We start from the raw sequence: 27145 nt of genomic DNA on the forward strand, positions 1-27145 counted from the left end.
CCATCGCGTCCATGCCGACCATAATGCCTATCTATACTAATCCCACCTGCCTGCATTAATTCAATATCCCTCTATGCCTTGCTCATTCAAGTACCTGTCCAGATGCCTCTTAAATGTTGCTACTATTCCTGCCTCCACCACCTCCTCAGGCAGCTCATTCCAGACACCCACTATTCTTTGTGTGAAAAAATTACTCCTTTGATCCCCTTTAAACCTCCTCCCTCTCACCTTAAATCTATGCCCTCTAGTTTTAGTCACTCCTACCATGGGAAACAGACTCTGGCTATTTACCCTATCTATGCCTCTCATAATTATATATACCTCTATCATGTCCCCTCTCAGCCTCCTTCGCTCCAGGGAAAACAGACCCAGCCTATCCAATCTCTCTTTACTCAAGCCCTCCAAACCAGGCAACATCCTTGTGAATCTTTTCTGCACCGTCTCTAGCTTAATCACATCTTTCCTGTAGTGCGGCGACCAGAACTGCAAACAGTACTCCAAATGCGGCCTAACCAACGTTATGTACAACTGTAACATGACGCCCCAACTCTTGTACTCAATGCCTCGGCCGATGAAGGCAAGCATGCCATACGCCTTCTTCACCACCCTGTCTACCTGTGATGCCGCTTTCAGGGAACTATGTACCTGCACCCCAAGGTCTCTCTGCTCAACAACACTCCCGGGGCCCTGCCATTCACTGTATATGTCCTGCCCTGGTTTAACTTCCCAAAATGCATCACTTCACACTTGTCTGCATTAAATTCCATTTGCCACTCCCTTGCCCACTTTCCCAGTTGATCTATATCCTGTTGTAACCTTAGACAACCTTCTTCACTGTCCACTATACCACCAATTTTGGTGTCACCTGCAAACTTACTAATCATGCCCCTTACATTCACATCCAAATCATTAATATATATGACAAACAACAGAGGGCCCAGCACCGATCCCTGCGGCACACCACTGGTCACCAGCCTCCAATCTGATAAACAACCCTCCACTACCACCCTCTGCCACATATCACCAAGCCAATTTTGTATCCAATTTGCTAGCTCACCCTGGATCCCATGTGTTCGAACCTTCTGGACCAGCCTACCATGCGGGACCTTGTCAAAGGCCTTGCTAAAGTCCATGTAAACAACGTCCATCGCCCTGCCCTTGTCAATCCTCTTGGTCAACTCCTCGAAAAACTCAATCAAATTCGTGAGACATGATTTCCCACGCACAAAGCCATGCTGACTATCCCTAATCAGACCATGCCTTTCCAGATAAATCCTGTCTCTCAGAATCCCTTCCAATAACTTTCCCATTTGTTCTATCAAGTACCATTTGGGATCCACTTACAGCCCTAATAAAGATAAAGCACTTGCTTCAAGCAGACTTACTTGCCGCTTCTGTGTAACAAGTGCAACTGGTAAAATCTTTGGTTGAGTTCTGCATACCACCAGTCCCACTCCCAAAAGTGCTGTCACGATGGGGGGAGAGGCAAAACAAGATTTACTTTCCATCTGTCCTGTACTGTTTCTAAAGTGCTTCCTAAAGTGTGTAATGCTAATACTGGATGCTAAATGTGACCAAGTGTTCCATTTGTTCGGCCTAATGGGGTAGGTTATTTTACTTACTGGCCAGGCCTAAATCTGGTGATGCAGTCGGTGTCCTTTATGGAAACCACCTAAATTATCAGTTCTATGGGAATCGATGGAAATGAAAATCGGACAGTCGCTACAAGGGATGGCCAATCTGCAACCAGTTTTAAGGCAGGATGGCAAATTAAAAATCAACACTGATATCTTTCACTTTGAGTGGCACAGCTGCACAAACTGACGCTCCCTTAACTTAGTCCAGCTGCACACGCTTTAATAAATCTGAATTATTTCTCAGAATAAGCCATGCCAGTGTGGAGAATTGGTAAACTAGATTATCTTACCAGTATGTCTTCAGGGTAACATGTGACCTCGACACAAAGGCTAGAATTTTACCAGTCCTCTGGATATGAGCTGGGAGGTGGGAGGGCTTGTAAAATAGCAGTGGAAGGCATCGGGAGAGAAGCCCAATGTCTTTCCGGCAACACGGGATATCGCTAGAAGTGGGAATGGCAGCTGCGCAGCCAGCCACCGACTGGAGGCAGGCAGGCAACTAATTCAATTGTGGCCAATCACTTCTTTTTTGGCCTCCTTGGCTCGAGAGACAATGGGTAAGCGCCTGGAGGTGGTCAGTGGTTTGTGGAGCAGCGCCTGAAGTGGCTATAAAGGCCAATTCTGGAGTGACAAGACTCTTCCACAGGTGCTGCAGATAAAATTGGTTGTCGGGACTGTTACACAGTTGGCTCTCTCCTTACACTTCTGTCTCTTTTCTGACGTCCTGTCCCATGACGTTTGTTTTCTTGAGGCTGATGGTTAGGCCAAATTCGTTGCAGGCAGCTGCAATCCTGTCGATGACTCTCTGCAGACATTCTTCCGTGTGGGATGTTAATGCAGCATCGTCAGTAAAGAGGAGTTCCCTGATGAGGACTTTCCGTACTTTGGTCTTCGCTCTAAGGCGGGCAAGGTTAAACAACCTGCCACCTGATCTTGTGTGGAGGAAAATTCCTTCTTCTGAAGACTTAAACACATGTGAGAGCAGCAGTGAGAAGAAAATCCCAAACAGTGTAGGTGTGAGAACACAGCCCTGTTTCACGCCACTCAGGATAGGAAATGGGTCTGATGAGGAGCCACCATGTTGAATTGTGCCTTTCATATTGTCATGGAATGAGGTGATGATACTTAGTAGCTTTGGTGGGCATCCAATCTTTGCTAGTAGTGTGAAGAGACCACATCTGCTGACGAGGTCAAAGGCTTTGGTGAGATCAATGAAGGCAACGTAGAGGGGCATCTGTTGTTCGTGGCATTTCTCCTGTAGCAGGTGAAGGGAGAACAGCATGTCAATGGTGGCTCTCTCTGCTCGAAAGCCACACTATGGCTCAGGGGAGACATGCTCAGCCAGCTTCTGGAGTCTGTTTAAAATGAGCAGGGAGATTCCATGGTAGCTGTTGCAGTCACCGCGGTCACCCTTGTTCTTATAGAGGGTGATGATATTGGCATCGCGCATGTCCTGTTGTACTGCTCCCTCATCCCAGCACAGGCAAAGCAGTTCATGGAGTGCTGAGAGTATAGCAGGCTTGGCACTCTTGATTATTTCAGGGGTAATCCTGTCCTTTCCAGGGGCTTTTCCACTGGCTAGAGAATCTAGCAACAACCATGATATACACCCGCCGACATTTTACTAGCATTGGGGAGGTCTCCCAGGGGCATCCTGGTGGGGGTGGGTGGAGTGGGGCCTTCCTTCTTTCTGGATGCTCCATGGCGCACAGAGGGCCCCCCCACCAGCGGCAATGGCCACTCCCGCAGCTCCGATGCTACTGCTGGAAGGTTCACCTCTCCAATCACTGGGTCCTGCCTGCTTGGCCCTGGCACATTAAAAAATTCTTACGGACCCTTCAAGGGTGCCTCAACATGAAGGCGCCCTCTCCTTCATCCTGCAGCCTCAGCAGCAGCCGCCTCTATTGGTGGCACCGCTGAGGCTACCGAGCTGCTGGATCTCTGATTGGGCCAGCAGCTCTGAGATGCAGGCCGCCATCCTTAATTGGACAGTAGCCCCAGCAGCGGCCTTTTAATTGGCCGCCACTAGTAAAATCACCCTTGGGGTCGGGCCATCCACCCGCGCAGGCTCAGAACCTGCTTTCGGTCCCAGCGGCGGAAGTTCTTTGACTCAGGTCAAATTCTGGCCAAAGGACCTGATTTTAACTCAGTGTAAGTGGATGGGTTTTCAGTGAGTTAAAATCTCACCCAATCTTACCTGAACATTCTCTCGTAATCTTCTATTCCTGGGTTTAACTCAGCATAGCAAATCTCCCTTTTGGTAAATAAACCAATTGAGGAGGTTAACTATTTCCCTAGGTATTCCCCCTACAATTTTTGGCTAACTGTAAACAGGATGTGGTAACGCCCACATTACCTTGATAGTATATATAAACCTAATTTACACAACAAAGCTTGCAGTAAAACCTTCTGCATCTTCTTCAGAAAATTTTGCAAGCTTTCTATAAAGGTGATTTCCCATTCTTGTCACATTGTTACTACTTTTGTCGATTAAGAAAGAGGAAAGAACTTTCATTTCATATGTGACCTTACAATGTCCTCAAGATCTCCCAAAGCACACTGCGCCAATGGACAACTTCTGAAGTGTAGCAGGAGGATGATCAGTTAAAATAGCTGCAATAACATAGTCCCCCACCACCCTACCACCTGCATCCAAAACCCCCCCATCCAATCCTGCTGCCTTCCGATAATAATTTTAACCTGCTCTTTTGAGCAGGCATGCTGGACAGCCACTGGAAATCAGTGGGGTCCTTCTTTATATATGAAGATTGGGCTCCAATGACATCAGTGGGATCTTACCGCCATCAAACTTCCCTACCTGGTTAACCCGGTGGTCAGAAGAGGCCGAGAAATGCCTGGACTTCCCTCCCCATCCCATTGGCGATAAGGCCATCCCGACAGTCTGCCGAACTGCCCAGGACCGTTCCTTTGGGACCCCGGTAGCTGTATTCTGTGTCTCAAAATCCCGCTAATGCCCACTGGGTGGGAAGCTGATAGGGGCCCATGCAGGTGAGGCACAACAGTTAAAATTTCTCAGGCCTCATGCTGCAAAAAGCAGGCGGTTTCTAGTCCGAGTCAGCCCCTGTCTGCATGACACCTGTAGGGAGTCAAAATCAGGGCTTTGAATTCTTATCCAATAATCCCGGTTGGAAAATGTACGTTTGCAAACATTGAGCAAAAACAAATTTGAAACCGTAGAGGTTTTGGGTGGACAGAGGAAGGAGCAAACAGACAGGGTTGTCAACTCTGGCTGGATATATTCCTGGGGGTATGGTCACATGACCCTCCTACTTCCAACTGCCCCATGCCCATGCTCCTGCCATTGTTTGCCCGACATGATTAATCTTGCAGTACTCCTCCTTCCCATGTTCAATGGAAAGTGAATAGACACCTCATTAACTGATTGGATGGTTCTTGATTGTAAATCAGTCTTATCCCCCATCAACCGACATTTTAGTAACAAATAAATGAAAGTGTTCAAAGAAAATGAAGAAGAAAACATTTTTTTAATACCCCAATAATTCTTCTCTATAGAAAATAGGAGCAGGAGTAGGCCGTTTGGCCCTTCAGGCCTGCTCCACCATTCAACAAAGATCATGGCTGATCGTCTAATTCAGTACCCTGTTCCCACTTTTTCCCCATATCTTTTGATCCAGGGTTGCTGGAAGTAGTGTCCAGGAGATTAATCCTTAATTTCTGGAAAATCCAGGATAATCTGGGATGGTTGGCAACCCCAGGCCCTGGGTATTGTAATTCTGGGCCTTATTTAAGTGCTGGACGACCATTTTCCTCCCATTTTGAGCAGGAACAGGGTACAGAGCGGATGTGAGTGGGGAAAGATTGGATGACCCTTGGTCTCCCACTACCTTGCAGTTACATGGCGGGGAGGGAAAGATGAAACCAGGACAGGGGAGGCTCACCCGGAGGGCCTCTTCATCCTTCCCCTGGATGGCTGACTTGCTTATTCCTGCCAGCTTTAAAATCTGAGATTGGAGATTGTGGGAACAGAAATGGTATAGGGAGCTACTCTTCTACCACTCAGCACCCTCACCTCAAGGAGGGAGAGATCAAGGACTATTTCCTGCTTGAGGTCTGATGATAACCACAAGCTACGAATTGAAACAAACTGAAGCAAATTCTAGCCAATCAGATTGTGGCACTGGCTGCCATGAGCACATTAAGGCAATTATGTGGAATATACAGCACAGTAATAGGCCTTTTGGCCCATCTCTTCTGTGCTGGTGTTTATACTCCACATGAATCTGGTGCATTGGAAACTTTTGACCTATGTTGTCTGTTACCTTCTGTGTCTCACTACTTTTCTATTCATTTATTGATGCAATTTATCTAATACACACTACTTGTGGTGAAGCAGTGCATTGAGTCTCCAATGTGTGGTGCCATGGAGCGGTGGAACACAGGCTCATCAGTCTGATGAATCTCTCAATTCAACTATGTTGCCATGGGGAGAAAGGATATCGGGCTACTAAAAGAACAATGTAGTAGGTAAACAGTGTGGTCCTAATCCATTCAGGCCAGAAATGTCTCAGCTTCAATCTGATTTGCACTGAGTAATCAATCGGTTTGGTCAACAGTTGTGGGGCTTCCATTGACCCAGCACCTCTGAGATAGGGAAGGGAAGACTGGTCATGGGTTCCCAACACTGATGTCTGTCCAGTAACTTATGTACAGATATGGATGTTGAGTGAGGCCCTCCACAGTTAAATCATCTGCCAATACTCACTAGGTTGCCAAAATAAAAATGATTCAATTGGACAAGGTACCAAGAGGACGGCTGGTATTTATTGAACGGTATTTCCTCACTGTCAAGAGAGAAAAAGGAAGAGAACTGGAGAAAAATAGGGAGCATTGCCATCAGCAAAATGACGTCTGTGTCCTTTACTGGGTTTGTGAACAGTGATGCTGAATGCTGAGACAGGTAATGCAGTGGGATCATTACATTATTGATCTTGTCAGGGATTAAATAAACCCTTTCATAAATCTCTTTCTTTTCAAAAACACAAAAGATCTCCATGAAAAACCACATCACAATCATTTTTGGCAACCAGTGTGGCAACTGTGAAATTAAGCTCTCTGTGAAATGACTGCTCCATGAACTGAGCCCAACCAAAATCTCCCCCAAAGCAGACTGGTGCCCCCTTCACAGCAAGATGTTTCACTTGGAAAGAGCATTTATTTTTCTTTCTTGAGTTACAGGCTTCAACGTTTGAAGTGATCTGAAACCTTTTGCGCTGCAAGAGATGTTTGTAACTATTAAATGTCTAATAAAGTTTCATTTGATTTTTGATACTTACTGTACTGTGCTCCACGGGTTGTTAAAGTCAAGTGTCTTGGCACTGGCTTACTCCTGTGTACAAAGATTTGGACCAATATTAATCATAGCATGGGAATTCACTGACAAGAGCAAGTTTATTTTGTCAGAAAATCTTATAAGAGGAATAGGCTGTGTAATTCAAGGGACTAATACTACCACAATAATACCTTTGTTTATATTCTTTCAGTTTGATCCATCTCAAAGTATCTTACACAATTAGTTATTTCAGAAGTGCAGTGAAATTGAATAGCAGGAGGAGGAGTCGCGTTGGGGAATCAATATGTAAAGGCTTTGTGTCCTGCAGTGGAGGTAAGAGAAGTGTGTGATTATGGTAACATCTCAGAACAGTCCAAGTTGTTACCATGGGGATAGCATCTCTGCATGATAGTCATCCTGAATACCAAATTGGGAACGTTCAGTAAAATACAGGAGAGCAGTAGACAATGCAGCCACTTGTTACATCCAATCTTTGAATAATTTAACTCAGCTTCATTAAATCTTTTCAAAAAATCATGCTTCTACAACTTCTCAAAAGTAATATAAAATACAAATTGAGTAATTTATTCTGCCATTTTTTGAGGTGATTATCTGGCTGCTGCTTTCTAAAGCATGTGTCTTTAGTTTCACATATAAATGCAAGCTCTTTCTTTCTTCATTCTTGTATGAGTTTCTAGATTGAAATCCAGAAATTTATATTGACCTCTCTATAATCATAGGCTGCTACAGCACAGAAGGAAGCCATTTCGTCCATCGCACTAGTGTCAGTTCTCTGAAAGAGCTGCCTATTTAGTCCCATTCCTCTGCCTTTTACATCTTCTGCTTTGTTTTTCAAAACTATATCTATTTCCCTTTAAAAAGTATTACAGATTCTGCTTCCCGCTTTGTTTCCATGTCCTAACAAGCCTCTGCTTAAAAAAAATCTCCTATTCTCCCCCTTCATTCTCCTTATGATGATCTTAAATTTGTGTCCTCTTGTTCTTTCTTTGGCCTCCTTATCTCGAGAGACAATGGGTAAGCGCCTGGAGGTGGTCAGTGTGTGTGAAGCAGTGCCTTGAGGGGCTATAAAGGCCAATTCTAGAGTGACAGGCTCTTCCACAGGTGCTGCAGAAAAATTTGTTTGTCTGGGCTGTTACACAGTTGACTCTCCCCTTGTGCTTTTGTCTTTTTTCCTGCCAACTGCTAAGTCTCTTCGACTCGCCACACTTTAGCCCCGCCTTTATGGCTGCCCGCCAACTCTGGCGAATGCTGGCAACTGACTCCCACGACTTGTGTGTTGGAGATGCGGTCCTGCCACCTGATGCCAAGTATTCTCCGGAGGCAGCGAAGATGGAATGAATTGAGACATCGCTCTTGGCTGACATACGTTGTCCAGGCCTCGCTGCCATAGAGCAAGGTACTGAGGTTTGATACACTCGGACTTTTGTGTTCCGTGTCAGTGCGCCATTTTCCCACACTCTCTTGGCTAGTCTGGACATAGCAGTGGAAGCCTTTCCCATGCGCTTGTTGATTTCTGCATCTAAAGACAGGTTACTGGTGATAGTTGAGCCTAGGTAGGTGAACTCTTGAACCACTTCCAGAGCGTGGTTGCTGATATTGATGGATGGATCATTTCTGACGTCCTGTCCCATGATGTTCATTTTCTTGAGGCTGATGGTTAGGCCAAAGTCGTTGCAGGCAGCCGCAAACCTGTCGATGAGACTCTGCAGGCACTCTTCAGTGTGAGATGTTAAAGCAGCACCGTCAGCAAAGAGGAGTTCCCTGATGAGGACTTTCCGTACTTTGGACTTCACTCTTATACGGGCAAGATTGAACAACCTGCCCCCTGATCTTGTGTGGAGGAAAATTCCTTCTTCTGAAGACTTGAACGCATGTGAGAGCAGCAGGGAGAAGAAAATCCCAAAAAGTGTGGGTGCGAGAACACAGCCCCGTTTCACGCCACTCAGGATAGGAAAGGGGTCTGATGAGGCATTGCTATGCAGAATTGTGCCTTTCATATTGTCATGGAATGAGGTGATGATACTTAGTAGCACAGAAGGAAGCCATTTTGTCCATCGTACTTGTGTCAGTTTTCTGAAAAAGCTGCCTATTTAGTCCTATTCCTCTGCCTTTTACCTCTTCTGTTTTGTTTTTCAAAACTATATCTACTTCCCTTTAAAAAGTATTACAGATTCTGCTTCCCGCTTTGTTTCCATGTCCTAACAAGCCTCTGCTTAAAAAAAAATCTCCTATTCTCCCCCTTCATTCTCCTTATGATGACCTTAAATTTGTTACTGATGCACTAACTAGTTGAAATGGTTCTTCCTATATTCCTTTACTAAAGCCCCCCTAAATTTTTAATCTCTCTAATAGATCTCTTCTTGACCTACCTTATTCTAATAAAAAGAGTCCCAGTTCCTCTTGTCACCTTGCTTTTCTATGTGATGCCATATTTCTAATACTTAAGATAACATATGCTTTTGTTATAGCTCAGTTAACTTCTCCTCTGGCTTTTAAAGATCTGAAATCCTAAGTCTCTTTACTCCTCTACTCCTTTTAAACTTTTACCATTTTGTATATGTTTCCTCTCATTCCCCCTTCCAAAGTCCACTACCCCTGTTCACTAACCTGCCTATATCTTTTTAAGTCACATACATGTTTTTTTCATAATTACTCACACATTTTTCAAAATTTGACAGGATTCTGAAACTGTCTTTCTGGATTCTGGAGAGCTAACAGTAAGTGCTAAGACAATAATCCAATCTGGGTTTCAGATGCCGTTTGAACCTTGAATAGTTTATTTTCTTCAACCAAATTCTTTGCATGGTATATGTCAAAGGCCCAGCAGCTCAGAAGTCATGTCCTATGCAATAGTTGATCACTTTTTCCTGTAATTACCCTCACAATTTTCAAATCCTGATTGCACTCACAATTGATGATACTATATGGAGGAGCGCAAGTATTTACATTTTTCCTCAGTTTTCTTATTCCTCTCCTGAAGATGGTGCCTCAGGGTGGTGCACAAACCCACAGCAGCTATTGCCCCTCTAATACCCAACCCAGTTAACCATTCCTAATGGGTCTGGGCAGTGACAGTTGCAGCCAAGCTCCAATTTTGTCCCCAATAAACATCCACAAGTCTGTGGTTTCCACTGGATAGTTATCAGGACGGGGAATCCTGGCTGAATTTTTGACTCTCTAGCCCAGGATTGCTGACCTCAGTTGTCTTGTATCTACTTTTGCTCAGCCGGAAACCACTAACTCAGCATTAGTTAGCTGATTTCAGCCAGGACAGAAATGACAGTTTATTGCATTTTTAATAAATAGCTTTCCCAGTGCATTTCGCAACATGGCTGTTTTACTAAAATAGCAGTGCATGACTAAGATCTTACATGAACAATAACGACAACAGCAGCAGCTTGCATTTATATAGCACCTTTAACATTGTAAAATGTCCCAAGGTGCTTCTAGGGAGTGTAATCAGGCAAATATTGACAAAAAAAAACAAAGCTTCCATGTTGTAGGACCTCATTGTTATAGGATTATTTTCCATTACAAACAGCGGGAACATAAGAACATAAGAAATAGGTGCTGGAATAGGCCACTCAGCCCTTCAAGCCCACTCCGCCATTCAATGAGATCATGGCTGATCTTCTACTTCAACACCATTTTCCTGCACTATCCCCATATCCCTTGATGTTTTTAATATGTAGAAATCCTTCAATCTCAGTCTTGAACATACTCAATGTCTGAGCCTCCACAGCCCCCTGGGGCAGAGAATTCCAAAGATTCAGCACCCTCTGAGTGAAGAAATTCTTCCTCATCTCAGTCCTAAAAGGCCTGCCCCTTATTCTCCACTGATAATAGTATACATTTCCTTTACTGTGTTGTTCAAAACATTCACCAGATATGGCACCAGCATAAGTAAGATTTAGTATAGCTTAAACGTTTTATCAAAGCAGTTAAGTGCAAGTCTGTATTGTTGTTTATGAGCAGCTCACAGGCTACATCAGGTAAAGCTTCTTTAGATTGTAAATCCCCTTCCTCTCATTACACTAAGCTTGTGCTGCCAGGATTACTGATGGCACAGGCACTCAGGGGAAGTAAAAGTGCTTTTCGTGGTGTGTGGGGTTTGTGATGCTGCAGGGGGCCACCCTGCTTCACTGAACTGTAGCAGCCTGTGGCTGCATTAGACTCACTATTCCACAGCTGTGCAGGCCAGAACAGAGTTGCGAGGACCTTAAAAAGCCATCCGCTACCCCATACAGAGAACACCGCATTTGCACACTCAAATACATGGTTGTACACATTCATCCAACTACACCCAGAAAAATATACCAATACAAGCAACTGCACATTAACACATACAGACACCCTCCCACACATAACACAGTAACACTCTGTGCATACACACTGTAGGTAGACATGTACAAATGAACAAACTTACATTCATGTCACATATTTCAAGTCCTCAGGATAATTCAAAGGACTTTATATAGGCAGTAAACTATTTCTAATGTGTAATTACTGTTGTTCAGTAGCAAACATTTACAAAATTCCATTCATATCTTGTTTATTTTTAAGGAAGTGTTCTTTCCCGACTCTTTTCTCCCACCTCCTCCTCTTATAAAGGTGTGTTGATACCTTCCTGGGGTACAGTTCCACACATGCTGGTCCCTTCACCCAACAGGCCATTATTCATGTTTTAACCTCAATATTGAGTGCTGGCAGCTATTCAGTTGCTTGGGGCTTCACCCAATTTATATGCATCCCCCACCACCGCCCCACCCTTAATCCCTACACACACACTTTCCAGCATAGATCACAGAACAGTGATCAGGAGTAGGAACCCTATTTGATTTTCTCAAAAGCCCAGTGACAATGGTGTGAATTATAGTCCCCATCTCAGACAGAACAAGTGGGGATTGAACTTGGGATCTTTCTGCAACATATGGCTCAGCCGCTATTGACTAAGCAACAGTGTCAAAATGACACAGTCCTGGTCAGATCTTGTGGCGGGAAGAAAATCTTGCTATTTTCTCCATTGCAACAGTGACTTTACATCAAAAAAAAATTCATTTAGTTGTAAAGCACTTTGGGACATCTTATGGTTGTGACAGGCACTAGATAAATTGCAAATCTTTCTTCTTTAAATATTCTGTGTCATATTTGCTATTGAAGGAGGTCAGTCTTTGTCAAAAAGTACTGGCAAGGCAGTTTTTGCATGGGGTGGATGCAAAGGTGCAGTGTCAATTCCATAATGGTGCCACTTACAAGCGACAAGATGATCCATTTCCATGTGACTTAAATAAATAATGATCAATTTATTTCACTACATCGTGCTCTTGCAAAGATAGAACATTGCCAAGCCTTTATTCATGAACATCCCCTTTTAAGACCCACACTTTTACATTTCAGGAGATAAAGTAAACTGTAAAACAGAGTAAGCAAAATACCGCTACATAAAGGCTGAAAAAATAAGTTTCCAGTGAACGCTAGAAAGAGGTAAAGATTACAGACTTACTGATGGGGCACTCAGACACAGCTCGCAATCTTAGGTCAAAATCAACTATTTTATAATCTGCACGAGCAATAAATAATGGTACATTTTTTTCAAGTGTGTCATCAAAGTTTGTTATCATGAATCTATCCTAGTCAGGATCCATCTGTGTCCTTTACCTATGTATTTTACATCTAAAGGGAGAAAAATAATTTACAGATTTGAAAACACAATCTTCAGCTTTCACAGTTCTGGGGTTCTGATGGTTTTTACTCTTCATGAATCAATCTCCTTCAAGTTCCCACTTTTTTTCAAAAAGTGCAGCTTCAATTCAAAGCCTTCCTGTATTCCTTTGTGTGTTCGCTTTTGTTGGTATTCAACGAACTAACAGATTGAGAAGACAATAAAATCTTAAAGGAGACAAAGCTTTACAATGCCTCTCCGTTTCCCCTCCCCCTTGCACTTTGTGCCTCATCCAGAAAGTTGCTCCTGAATATAGTCACATCACAACATTGTGTTGGGCAGCAACATAATGCTTTGTTTTTATATTGTGTTTCCCTCCAGACTAGTTCTCAGGCTGAAATAGGATAGGAACTTGTTTGAACAAAAAACAGAATTTTTAAAAATTGCTTACTTTATGCTCATTTTTGACCAGAAAAAATTGTGTGAAACCAATTTGCAGGTTTAAGTTTTGAAAGGGACTATATAAGGAATGCTAAGTGACCCTCAATCCCAGGGTCAAACCTTCGTTTCACTGTTAAACCCCTTTGACTCTCATTATAACGGAAAAAAAACCCTGTCATTTGAGAGAATTCAGTGGAGTTTCAGTAAACAACAACTCTGGTCGTCCCACAATGCCTTGCAAGCTAACATATGAAAAAGAAGAATAATGCACTTTTAAGAAGAGTTTTAGGCTTTCAAACCACTTGTTGAGTTGCTTTCCATTTCAGTTTAAGACCAGACATTCTGCTTTTTGAATGGGCTGTACCAAAATTTCTAAAATATAAAGCATATAGTAAAAGTACATGTTCTGATAGTCTGATTTTTCATTTGTTTCTGTTTCTCATAATGTGAAGGCATTAGTTGTTAATATTTTTAAAGCAAACATCCAAACTCAAGTCATGGTCTCAGCCTCTATCCCAATTCTGTGCCTGGCTTTAGACTTGGCATACGGTGGAAAGTTTCAAGTGATGTAAGATACACTCACTGGATATACAAGGAAATGAGCCTTTATCAGGAAGGCAGCATCTATGCTGTGCCCAGTTTCCTATTATAAAGGAAGCAGATCTAAGAAAAGCTGTGTAGTTTCAGATGGATCCAAACTAATTTAAAAATAATGTTTCCCACATTCCTGCTCTTTTTGGGTTTCCCTGTTTTATGCACGCCATGTCTGTTTCCTCTGGTACTCTATAAGGGGGCAGAAGGTGATGGCTCTCTGATTGATTTTCCTTCCCCATTTATGGTCGCAGCTTGCTACCTTTCCTTGACAATCTGATGAAGAGTGAGAACACATCATTTAGGGACTATAGGGTAAGAACCAACATCTACCACTGTGTGGCACAGTTCTTTGGTAGATCAATCGACTATAGAAGCAGATTGTGTTAAAAGCATCCTTTTAAAAATAGCTTTTCAATGCTTAACTACATCACGGAACAGTTCCACTGTAAACTATCCTTCGATTAAGTCAGATATTTCTGTTGGAGATTTGGACGGATTGTGAAGTAACTGTCTGTCATAGATGATAGATAAATAAATAAATGGATGATAGTTCTCTTTATTCTTCTTTTCTTTAATCATCTCTCTGACCTATTCTAAAGCATTGATATGGTTTCTGCTTCAAATGCTACCTTCAATCGTGCATTCCATAGTTGTACAAATATTTATATAAAAAGTTTCTCCTTCTCTCTGTTTTCCTTAAAATAACATTTCCATAGTTTTAGTGGCTAAGGCGATATCACATTTGATACACTATTCACTTATTTCTATTTGGATGTAATCTCCTAATGCTTAACCTATTCCAAACTTGCTATTTTTTTAAGATTCTGCTAACTCAATGGTGTATGGTGAGTTTCCCTCATGTTTTGTTGGTCTTCTGATGCTAAGTGGGTCTCCCTAATGTGCGATGAGCCTGACTGATGTTTCTTCAGTCTGTTTGATGAGATTTCCTGATGTTTGGTAAGGCTCCCAAATGTTTAGCGAGTCTCATTGGTATTTGGTGAGTCTGCCTTTTTCTGGTGAGTCCACCGATGTAAAGGCTCAGAACTTCTCTGTGACCTCTCTCTGCCCAGATCTAGCAGATTGAAACATTGTAAATTACAGATTACTTTTCCTAAAATGCTGGTCTGTCTGTTCCAATTTAGCATTTGCATCTCAATGAGACATAAAAAAGGTATAAAATCCATTCGCTTCTTTCGAGAAATCATTTCTAAGACACTGAAGCAAAGTATTTCGCAGTTAAGATGTGAAGAGGTGGAAGGGGGGGGGGGGGTGGGGTGTTATTCACCTGTCACGGCCAATAATCTCACTGCAATTCATTTTTGAAGCTTGTCTTTGCCGAGACTGCCATGGAAATCGTTACTTTCATTGTGAAAAACACTTGTAGAGTCACTTGAAAATAGGCAGCATGGGAATTTTTATGCCTTTTTGTCCATGTGTATGTGTCTGTGTGTGTATGAGGAGGCCAATGAATAGGGAAATTTCTTCAGTAACCGCCATAACCTTTGTTGCAGTGATGAAGCAGCAGTGAAAGTTTTTTAATTAGTGGTTTGTGAATGGATTTTCCCTCTGCGAAGCAGTCTGAACTTATGCAACTGTAGCTAATTTGGTCGCAAGTAAAAGTGCAGGTTCACATCAATGCTGCCAAAAGCAACCCCCCCAAACACCCTACTATCCCCGCCCACCCCATCTCTGCAGGGTCTTCTCACATGGAGCGCTCCTGCTAACCAATGCGCATTTTAACACCCGCTTAACTTCAGAACAATACTTTATCTTTTGTCCTGGAAGGGGGAGGCAGATCTTTGGTGGTGGGAATTGATTCTGTCGCACAGCATGCTTTCATAAAAGCTAAACTTTCACTGCTCGTATTATAATCAATCTGCAAACGTGTCGGTCACTTGATGAAAAAAAAGCAGGATGAAAGCAAGAGGATGAAGAGGATTGCTGTTTTGTTGAGTTTTTTTATTTTGCACAATATCAAACAAGTTTGAGTGGCGCTTCCAATTTTAAGTATTGGCTTAGACCGTCCCGTCTTAACTTTGTCAAATTCAAAATAAGGTCCAAGCTTCAAAAAGCAATGCTAAATCTTATCTGATGTGGTCATTTTAATCCAGAGCAGGTTACAGGCAGGTGAGGGACAAAACGCTCTAACTGGCCAAAATTTCAGCCTTGGGGTACTTTAACTACCAGAGCTCATTTCAATTTGACAGGCAGGTTTACTGCCCGATCACATCAGGAATGGGAAAGCAGCCCATTTCAGAGCATAATTTCCGGCGAGGCTCCAGGTTTAACATGGGAATGTATCTCCTAAAGGGAAATTGCATTCATTGCTCCTAAGCTGATCAGTGATACTGCAGTAAGAAGATTTCATGCAACAACGAACATAGCCATTCAGCCCTTCGGGCCTGTTCTGCCATTCAATTAGATCATGGCTGACCTGAATGTGGGAAAATGGCGCACTGACACAGAACATAAAAGTCCGAGTGTATCAAGCCTGTGTCCTCAGTACCTTGCTCTCCTGCAGCGAGACCTGGACAACGTATGTCAGCCAAGAGCGACGTCTCAATTCATTCCATCTTCGCTGCCTCCGGAGAATCCTTGGCATCAGGTGGCAGGACAGTATCTCCAACACAGAAGTCCTCGAGGCGGCCAACATCCCCAGCATATACACCCTACTGAGCCAGCGGCACTTGAGATGGCTTGGCCATGTGAGCCGCATGGAAGATGGCAGGATCCCCAAGGACGCATTGTACAGCGAGCTCGTCGCTGGGATCAGACCCACCGGCCGTCCATGTCTCCGCTTTAAAGACGTCTGCAAACGTGACATGAAGTCCTGTGAAATTGATCACAAGTCGTGGGCGTCATTTGCCAGTGATCGCCAGAGTTGGCGGGCAGCCATAAAAGCGGGGCTAAAGTGTGGCGAGTCGAAGAGACTTAGCAGTTGGCAGGAAAAAAGACAGAAGCGCAAGGGGAAAGCCAACTGTGTAACAGCCCCGACGACCAATTTTAACTGCAGCACCTGTGGATGAGTCTGTCACTCTAGAATTGGCCTTTATAGCCACTCCAGGCGCTGCTTCACAAACCACTGACCACCTCCAGGCGCTTACCCATTGTCTCCTGAGACAAGGAGGCCAAAGAAGAAGAAGAAGAAGACCTGCACCCCAACTCACCTGCCATCATTCCATACCACCTAGCCAACAAAAATCTATCAATCTCTGTCTTAAACTTTTCAATTGATCCAGCATTCACAGCCTTTTTGGGAGCAAATTTGAGATTTCCACTGCACAATTTCACTCAAATGGCCTAGCTCTGATTTTTAATTATGCCTTCTTGTTCTGGATTTCCCTCAACAGAGGAAATAGTTTCCCTGTATCTACCCTATTGAATTCCGCTATCATTTTATTTGATTGGATTGCTCCTCAACCTTGTAAAGTCAAGGGAATATAAACCAAGTTTATGCAATGTGTCCTCATAATTTAACCCTTTAAGCTCTGGCATAATTCTAGTGGTTCTGCACTGTGCCCCTTCCAAGACCAATACATCTTTCCTCAGGCACAATGAACAAAACTAAATGCAGTACACTAGTTGATGCCTGACTAAGGCTCTGTATAACTGAGACACCACTTCCTCACTTTTGAATTCCAGTTCCCATGAATTAAATGAGTCAAATACTGCAAACAGAGAACATTCTTTTTATCCCTACTATCTATCTCCTACCAATTATCAACCCATGCCATAAGGTTACCTCCAATGAAACAAGTGCCAGGTTTCTGAAACCTCCCTGGAGATCCTAGTCAAAGAGGTGAGGATGAGAAGAGAAGTTCTCTTCCCTACCATTGGCAGGAAGATGCCAAAAATGGACCAGGTTTATTGAGAGGTGGCTGAGATTGTCAATTCCAGGAGCATCACCTGGATTCAATGCTGGGAATATTGCAATGAGCTGGAAAGAGTAACAGGGGTGAATATAGCTCTTCATTTTTTCATCTCTCTCGGTAACATTTAGCAACAGTCATTCCTTCCCTCCCCCACTCTGAATAATTCCTTCCCCTACATCATATCCTTCATCACCCATTGCACTATACCACATCTCATTCACAGTCCAAACACACACTCACCTCTCACTTGTTACCTTCATAGCAGCCAATGGCTGCATTCTCTTCTCACATGGAGGCTATTGCAGCACAAGGAATTCGTCTGGTGACTCCTTCCTCACTTCACACTCCAACCACTTGCTTTCCATTCAACGCCACCCCATGTTGTTAGCAACTTACATCTTTTGTCTCTTAGCACATGCACATCAAGCAGAAGCCCCACAAGTGCTCTCTCCTTTTCATTAGCCACTCACTAACTCTTGCCCTCTTTTTCTGCACTAGAAAATGGCATACAACACTAGGGAGGGTTGTAACACCCAGCAATATGCTCCTGTCTGAGCTGAAGCAGCAGATTCTTCAGACAAGTGACCACCCGAGAGCTGACTGCACTGGAAATTTCGAGGCTGTGGGCCTATCTGAACAGGATCTTTGACTATTACTCACATCCCTTCATTTACCTCAGAAGAGCACACATTCAGTCAGCTTGACAACTTCAAGCTGCATTGTGAAGCCTGTCATCTGCTACTGTGCATCCAATGTACAGGCTAACCCTTATCCCTTTTCTTTCTCCTCCAGGTCCTTTTCCAGCAGCTTGGAAGACACAGTGGAGGAGAACAATCCTTCTAACAAGACATCATCATCCTTCCCAAGAAATAGCACAGAAACTGGCACTCTGAGTGAATTACAGGAATCTGCACATGGTGATGCACCCAGCACTGGTTAGCAGGAGCAGGTATCACACCAGCAGTTATACAAGGCATTAGAAGGCCTGTCAAGGAGTTTCAGCAGAATGGCTGAAATTATGGAGAAGTCCACCTCCAGCTTGTGTGGTATCATCTCATATGGCATCACCCCTCCTCGTTCAACCTGGAGCATGTGGCCAGCTCCAGAGATGCCACAACCGAGGCCTTGCAATAGCAAGTGATGTTACCAGCCTTTTGCAGCCGTGGTGAAAACTTAGATGGCTATCTTCCAGACTCTGGGCTATAGCTTGGAGAGACTGGTACATCGAATAGATAGGGGCTTTCAAGACACCACTCATCTGCTGCAGTCTGCTCGCCCACTTTGATCTGCAGGGTCTTTCCAGAGCAGCTTCTGAGTCTGCATTGCCAGTCCATTATTCATATAAAAATTGATTATATGGTTTCAATGTTCTTTAATTCAAGATTAATGGGGAAACAAAGACTGTTAATGCAGAGGGGTTTTGTGTAACTATTCAGGAGATGGGAATGAACAGGTCACTGGAAGCGCTGTTCTATCAGCTGGTCCCTAGCCTGTTTGGCTGCCATGCATTGTGATCCTTTTGCTTCTCTCTCACCTTCATCCAAGGTTTTGTCACCAGATGATGACTTTTCATCTTGCTCTGCCTCCTCCAACTGCAATCCTCTCTGAATTGCCTTGTTGTGCTACATGCAGTACACCACAACATACATTACGTGGGGCATATTGTAGGGAGCTCCCAGACCTATCCAGGTATCTAGACCTTTGCTTCCTCCTAGATCTTCTTATGTTCCTAGAAGGAAGGGCTGGTTCAGTTTCACAGAATGAAAGGGTTGTGACAGCTGCCTGTGAAACACGCACAATCTTGCATTATCATTCTCAGCGGTCAATCACTGGCTGCTGGCTTGGCTTCTAATACTATTCTATAATGCCCTGGATACAAGGGAAGCCAGTCATCTTCGAGCTCTTTTCAAGTTACATGTTGGTGTGCATATGAAAGTAATGAATTGGTTTCCCCTACAAATAGGGCACTAGTGGCTTGTTTGATGGAGGTGTACACTGCAGACTGGATGGCGTGGGTGGTGCCCCTGTAACACACTGGTAGGAGCTGGAGGCAAAAACGTTAAGAGCAGCGGTGACTTTGACAGCCACTGGCACAGAATAGCCACCTGGGCCAGCAGGTAGCAGGTCCTGTAGCAGAAGGCTGCTTAGATCAGTGACAGTCTGCCTGTGAAGTGCAACCTCCTAATGAAGTTCTCCTCAGTAATATCAGGGAAAGTGACTCTCGTCCAAAAGCCCTGTGGGCTGGATAACCTCATCTATGGGCAGCCCCCTCACCTGCTATCTTCTAACAGGTCCAGCTGCTGCTTGTCCTGCTTGTTGAGGCTGCTGCTGCTCCTCTTCCTCCAATGGATCCTCCATCCAAAGTAACAAGCAATAATGTTACCCATACTAAAAACTGTGAGGGCTTACTCATGATGAATAGGGCAAAAAAAAAGCAATCAATCCCTAAGCTCAAAAATCCCTTGGAATTTCACTAAGTACAATACCACCCTCTAATGCATCCCTCACTTTTCATCCCACCATTCCTTCAGCCACATTGGCCTCAAGTTCTCCAGTACCATCCCTAAACCCTTCTGTCTTTTGACGTCCCTGTCTTTCTTTAAGACCCTCCTTTGACCAAGACTTTGGTCACCGTTCTTCATAACATCGTCTTTAGCTCAACATCCAATTTTTGACCCGTCTGTTAAAAGAAGCTATATAAATGCATGTTGTTGTTGTTGCATCAGAAATCCAGACATAATTTGACCTTCAGATCACAAAATACATATGGATAAGGAAGGCCATTTGCCCGATTCTAGCATCCATACACAAAGAACCTACTCTCCCATCAAGGCACCCAGCTGTTTCTTAAATTATTTCAGGCTTTTTCTCCCTGTCACTTCCAGGAGATGTGGGTCATGGCATTTTCTGGGAATAATTTTGCTAATGACTGAATTCTCAAGCCTCCCAATAGAAGCACTTTATACAACATTTACGGGCATGCCTATATAACAGACAGTTCTTATCTCTTGTACAAAGAATGGAATTATCCACATACTTTTCCATGAAGTACTGGCAATTGAAACAAAAATTCAAATACTTCTTCAGCACTAAAGAGCACAAGCAACTTATGCTTAATGACTGTCCTACTTCAAAAAAACTGGGTTGCTAAAGCAGGCCAAGACTCCACTACTAATAAGTAATTTTATTTTAAATGACTAACAAGATTTATTGAAAGTGGAATATAATGTATTACATAAGTAAATAATCTGCACAGGACATTTTATGAATGTGTTTTCCACTTGCAAATTCCACAAACCCAATTATTTGAATCATATTACCTTTCGCTGTGGAATAAACCCTGCATTCAAGAAGCTACCGTAACATCATTTCATAATTTATGGCAAATCTTTATACTCTGCCTTAAATCATTGATAAACCAGGGACAAAGTTTAGAAAAGTTATAGAAAGAAAATTCAGTCACGTACATCTCAGCTCATGTCAAAGGTCATGATGTGGTTTGCTGTCCCAGAACACATTCTAAATGAGAACCAGCTTTGGGAACACTATTGCAGAAGAATCCAATCAGGTATATCTCAGCTCGCATCAAAGGCCATTATGTAATTTCCTGTGCCGGAACACTTTCTAAATGAGAACCAGGTTGGGAACACTACAGCAAAAAAAAAATAATTAGGTACAGCTGAGCTTACTTTAAAAGGCCTACTTTTGGATGAGTGGCATAGAGTCCACCAAAGAAGACCTGCTTCCATGGCATCACCACAATTGGAGTCATGGCCTGCTGCAGGCAAGACTTTAGCCATTTGCAGGGCTATCAATGTCCATGCACATGCCTGGGACAGTGATTAGGAGAACAAATTCTGGCTCATTTCTGAAGTTATGACAGCACGGCAACTGCAGGTGAGGACATTTCCAGACTTTTTTTTTGTCAGCTTTACAATCCTTTCTTCCCTTCATCGTCTTTTGAAAAGAATGACTCCTGCTGAGGTACAGTCCCATGGGCATGAGACACCCTGAAGTTCCTCACCAAAGAGCCACCTGGTATTTCTGCGGGGTGCCTCCCAATGCCGTGCCATAACTTTGCCAGATGATCAGCGAAGACTCCAGAGAAACAGCCTAAATGTCCACTTACACCATTTCTCTGGCATTTTCGCCAATCATGCACCAAAATTACAGCCTATGATTGGGATTGGCCAAGCAGAAATTTACCCAAGTGACTGTCAGATTGCTATTTTTCATGGCAGGTATCAATCCCTAGCTCAATCCTGTCTTCATTTGATATTCACAGAAATGCACTTTCCAGAAGGGTTTACTAAACACTGATCCATAAGCTCGAGGTCATCCAAACCTCTGCTGTCAATGTCCTTGTGCCCACTAAGTCCCATTCACCCATCACCCTGTGCTGGCTGACCTACATTGGCTCCTAGTAAAGCAATGCCTTTAAATTTCATCCTTGTTTTCAAATCCCTCTATGGCCTCGCCTCTCCCTTTCTCTGTAATCTCCTCCAGCCCCACAATTATCCGAGATATCTGCACGCATCTAATTCTGGCCTTTGTAGCATCCCTGATTTTAATCGCTCCACCAATGGAGGCCATACTTTCAGCTGCCAAGGCCCAAAGCTCTGGAATACCCTCCCTAAACCTCTCCGACTCTCCACCTCTCTTACTTCCTTTTAGATGCTCCTTAAAACCTACCTCTTTCACCAAGCTTTTGGCCTTCTGCCCTAATATCGCCTTATGTGGCTTGGTGTCTTTGCTTTGTAGTGCTCCTGTGAAGTGTCTTGGATGTTTCTTTAAGTTAAAGGTGCTATATGAATATAAGCTGTAGTCATTGTTGTTGAGTGGAGACCATGGGTGATTTTCCATTCCCGAGTGTAGAATGCCAAGTAGGAAGAGAATAGTTACATGAGATGTAGCACTGCTCCAGTCATTCAGGGTCATTTTTAATACTGACTTCTCTTCAAATATTAAAGAGAGAAAATGTTGTAATTGTAGCCTAAGGCCTTTGTAAACTGAAAGGCTCAGTAAAATCTTTATCCTTAGAATTCCCCAACTTCTCAGCACCTTTGAATAAGAGAATGTTTAGGACAAGACTATATTTTGGTTTTAAACCAAATGAGAAAAATCTAGTTGTTTTGAATCTTGATGCCAAAAATGGCAGTCCTGAAGTTTGACTAATTTTAAGTATGACACATTGCTCCTTTGTGCAACATTTACTGAGCTGTGGCTCAGTTGGTCACATGCTTGTATATGAGTAAGAAAGTTGTGGGCTCAAGACACACTCCAGCAACTCACAAAAATCTAGTGATACTCCAGTGCAGCACTAAGGGAGTGCTGCATAGTTTGAAGTGCTGTCTATTTTTGATGAGACATCAAACTGAGGCCATATCTGCCATCTGAGGTGGACGTAAAAGATCCCATGGCACTATTTCAAAGAAGAGCAGGGGAGTTATCCAAGTGCCCAAGCCAATATTTATCCTTCTACCAAACATCACTAAAACAAATTATCTTGTCATTATCACATTGATGTTCGTGGGAGCTTGATGTGCACAAATTGGCTGCCACATTTCCTACATTACACTGACTACACTTCAAAATGAATTCAAAGCACTTTTGGGATGTCATGAGGGACATGAAAGGTGCTATATAAATGCAAGTCTTTCTTGCTTTACTATATGGCAATATATGCCTTATATACTAATTCCATGCAGGTGGCAATTATAGTTCCCAGTTCTCTCTTCCTATTGCATAACCCTATGTTTAACAGTACATTATCACAAAGCTGGAGAATGCATCACGCTAGCTTGTTGTCTTGTGGAAAATGCAAGCTCAGCTGAGTAGTGGACTCAACTCTTTCAAGCAACAATTATAACATTGCCAAGCATGGCATGGAAATGCAGTGGTCATACAAGTTTATTTTTCTTGTTAACCAACATTTTTTGTAGTTTACCCATTCTGTTCTGAAGGCACTGATTCATGTTGGCAGACAATTCTATGGATGCTGCCAACCCTCGAGTGCTTCACCCAAGTGACTATTCTTCATGTTTGAGCTGGTTGGTGAGTGCTGGCTCTTCAACCACACTGGGAAATCACAGAAAAACCCAATCCTATTCTCTTCCACAGTCAGGCCATTTTCCAGCAGGGGTCACCGTTATGTTTACGCTGGTCACAGGATATTAATCAGAAGCAGGAACCTTGTCTAGTTTTTCCTTTCCTAAGCCTGGGAACATTGATAAGCATTGTAACAGTCTTCCACCTAACATGGTGCAGATAAGGAATCAAGCTTTGAACCTCAATGATATGTCACACAGTGAAATGCATTTACACATAGAGCCAGGGGAATACTCTAAAAGGTCCCCTGCTGGAACTTGTCCTTGTGTGTACTGGGACACAACCATACAGAATGCAATGCACTCTGTAGGGCATGATTGAGAGAAGGGATTCTGATATGACTATAAATTATGAAAGCTCTCATGTCGCATTTTATGATGCATCAGTTCCTGTTGCACATGTTCCACCATCATAACACACTTCCTCTTAGATTTTATGCTGTATTTAAACAGTATATTGAAAATGGAAGTTTTAATTTGCTGAATTATATATTTTTATTATGACTATGTAAATAGAAGTATGAACTTATATAGAATAGGAAAATATACCATTTAAATATTGACATGTAAATATGAATAGACAGGGCAATTCTAACTATTATCGCTGGGCGAAAAAAGGTTGATTGCAAAATAGCAGGCCATTTTACACCTCGCCTGATTTTCTTTTCCTCAGGTGTAAGTGTAAGAAAGGCTGCGGATTTGCAATTACCTGTTGTTTATTCTGATAAATGTTAAAATGACCCTCAGTGAGTGCAATCATGCGCTGGTTATTCAACATATCCCTTCTGTCAGCTTTTTTCCAAAAATATATTTTATTCATAAAATTTGTAAATGTACATTGTTCAAATATAACGTTACATAAAGAACAATACAGATCAGTTTCTTTCAATATAGTACATGAGGTGCCTCAGTACACATGTCATTACAGGTTATAATGTACATTTACATTTCATGTCAAACATTCTCTGGTGCATACAGCCCGAAGGGTTTTACAAGTTTCCAGCCCTTTGATATACTATGGCAGAAGGGCCTTAGACAGTTGCCTTTCCCCATTGAATCTTTGCGATGGCTGCCCATGCTTTAGTGCATCTCTCAGCATGTAGTCCTGGACCGTGGAATGTGCCTGCATTCACTGTGGCTGCAACACTCAGTCGTCGACAGCTCTGTACACTGGAAGACCAGCAAGTTTCAGGCAGACCAAACAAAGAGTGTCTTTCACCATGGTGATGGTCCTCCAGCAGCAGTTAATGTTTGTCTTGGTGTGCATCCCAAAAATCAAGGCTGACACCCCAGTGCAGTACTGAGGGAGGACTGTGCTGCCAGAGGTGCTGTCTTTCGGTTAAGGCATTAAACCGAGGCCCCATCTGCTTGCCAGGGTGAATGTAAAAGTTCCTATGGCACAATTTTGAAGAAGAGTAGGGAATTATCCCCAGTGGCCTGGCCAATATTTATCCCTCAATCAACATGACAAAAACAGATTATCTGGTCATTATCACATTGTTGTTTGTGGGAGTTTGGTGTGTTCATACTGGCTGCTGCATTTCCTACATTACAACAATGACTACACTTCAAAAAGTACTACATTGGCTGTAAAGTGCTTTAAGACATCTGGTGGTCATGACAGATGCTATATGAATGCAAGTCGTTCTTTCTGCTAACAGCCCATAGAGCACTGAGTCCTGAGTTACGAAGGTGCCTGGGATGAACCATGACAAAAACCATTGCATCTCTTTCCAGACCTGCTCTGTAAAGGCACATTCTGGAAGGAGGTGGGCAAAGGTCTGTTCCCCACCTCAGCCACCTCGAGGGCAATGAGTGCTCGCGGTGAGACTCCGGGCGTGCAGGAAGGATCCGATGGGGAGGGCCGTTCTCACCACCAGCCAAGCTACATCTTGGTGCTTGTTTGAAAGTTCTGGTGATGAGACATTTTGCCAAATAAGTCTGACAGTCTGCTCGGGGAACCATCCGACAGGATCCACCATCTCTTGTTCCTGCAGGACCTCCGAGATGTTACGTGTGAATGACTGCTTGATGGACTTGTGGTCAAAGGTGTTTTTCTTTACAAACCTTTCCACGAGGGAGAGGTGGTATGGCATGGTCCAGCTGAATGGAGCGTTCCACGGTAACGTGGCCAGCCCCATCCTTTGCAACACCAGAGACCAATTTGACATTCCCTATTCTGTACTCTGTAGGCGCTTCGCTTACACATATCAATTACACATGTGGAAAATTGCGCAACTATGTCCTGCCCACATCCTTTCTTTGGCCTCCTTATCTCGAGAGACAATGGGTAAGCGCCTGGAGGTGGTCAGTGTGTGTGGAGCAGCGCCTGGAGTGGCTATAAAGGCCAATTCTAGAGTAACAGGCTCTTCCACAGGTGCTGCAGAGAAATTTGTTTGTCGGGGCTGTTACACAGTTGGCTCTCCCCTTGCGCCTCTGTCTTTTTTCCTGCCAACTACTAAGTCTCTTCGACTCGCCACACTTTAGCCCCGTCTTTATGGCTGCCCGCATAAAGCAGCACAAATCCATTCTGGCCAATCTGCCATCTTATAAACATTCACTCCCTCCACTATAGACATACAGTGGGGCAACAGTGTGTACCATATACAAGATGCACTGCAGCAACTTGCCAAAGCTCCTTTGACAGGACCTTCCAAACCCACCACCTCTACCACCTAGAAGAACAAGGGCAGCAGATGCATGGGAACACCATCACCTGGAAGTTCCTCTCCAAACCACACACCATGCTGACTTGGAACTATATCACTGTTCCTTTATTGTCTCTGGGTCAAAAGCTGCAACTTCCTCCCTAACATCACTGTGGGTGCACCTAAACCACATGGACAGCAGTGGTTCAAGAAGGCGGCTCACCACCACCTTCTCAAGGACAATTAGGGATGGGCAACATATGCTGGTCTTGCCATTAATGCTCACAACCCATAAATAAATACAACAAATGACAGAAGGGCTGATAAATCACACATGGGGCTTTTGTGTACAAGTATACAAGTTAACAACTGTATTGAGAGGGTGACTGGACTCTCATTTCAAAATAACTTCAGCAACATTTAGAAGCTTCCTAGTGACTTTAACACCTCTAAATCTCATCATTTATATTTTATTCAGTCTTATCACAGGATTGAAACACTTCTATTTAATATTTTAAAATGTACAACTTACCTATTGCTCAGAACAAGTTTAGAAATTTCAAAACAACCTCATTGACTCATAAACATCCATCACCGTCTGTGGTTTAACATCACTTCCTGCTGCAGGAAATCATACGGTGGAGGAAATTCTATCAATAAGCAAACCTAACTGCAGACAATAGCCGCGGAGCTAAATTACTGCCATGTTTCTGCTGTGGGTGAGGCCTGCAGCCTTCCTGCCTGTTAGATCAGACTGATGAAAACTCTTGTTTCTCCTAAAATGTTATTTATTGTTTCTTTCGCTTGCCAATTTACACCCCTTCTCTCCTGACAATGTTGACTCTTTGCTGG

At 43.3% G+C, this 27145-nt stretch overlaps 1 long non-coding RNA gene across 1 annotated transcript in view; it reads right to left on the minus strand.

Moving 5' to 3' along the window:
* Positions 1–26884, minus strand: part of LOC137376493 (uncharacterized) — a 69754-nt gene extending 42870 nt beyond the window's left edge. The window contains exons 1-2 of the long non-coding RNA XR_010976255.1: positions 26826–26884; positions 6953–7005 (exon numbers count right to left, since the gene is read on the minus strand). This is a non-coding gene — a long non-coding RNA (uncharacterized lncRNA). The remainder of the gene's footprint in view (positions 1–6952; positions 7006–26825) is intronic.
* Between the last annotated feature and the right edge of the window lie 261 nt (positions 26885–27145).

The sequence above is a fragment of the Heterodontus francisci genome, chromosome 13 (genome assembly GCF_036365525.1).
Source record: "Heterodontus francisci isolate sHetFra1 chromosome 13, sHetFra1.hap1, whole genome shotgun sequence".
NCBI lineage: Eukaryota > Metazoa > Chordata > Chondrichthyes > Heterodontiformes > Heterodontidae > Heterodontus > Heterodontus francisci.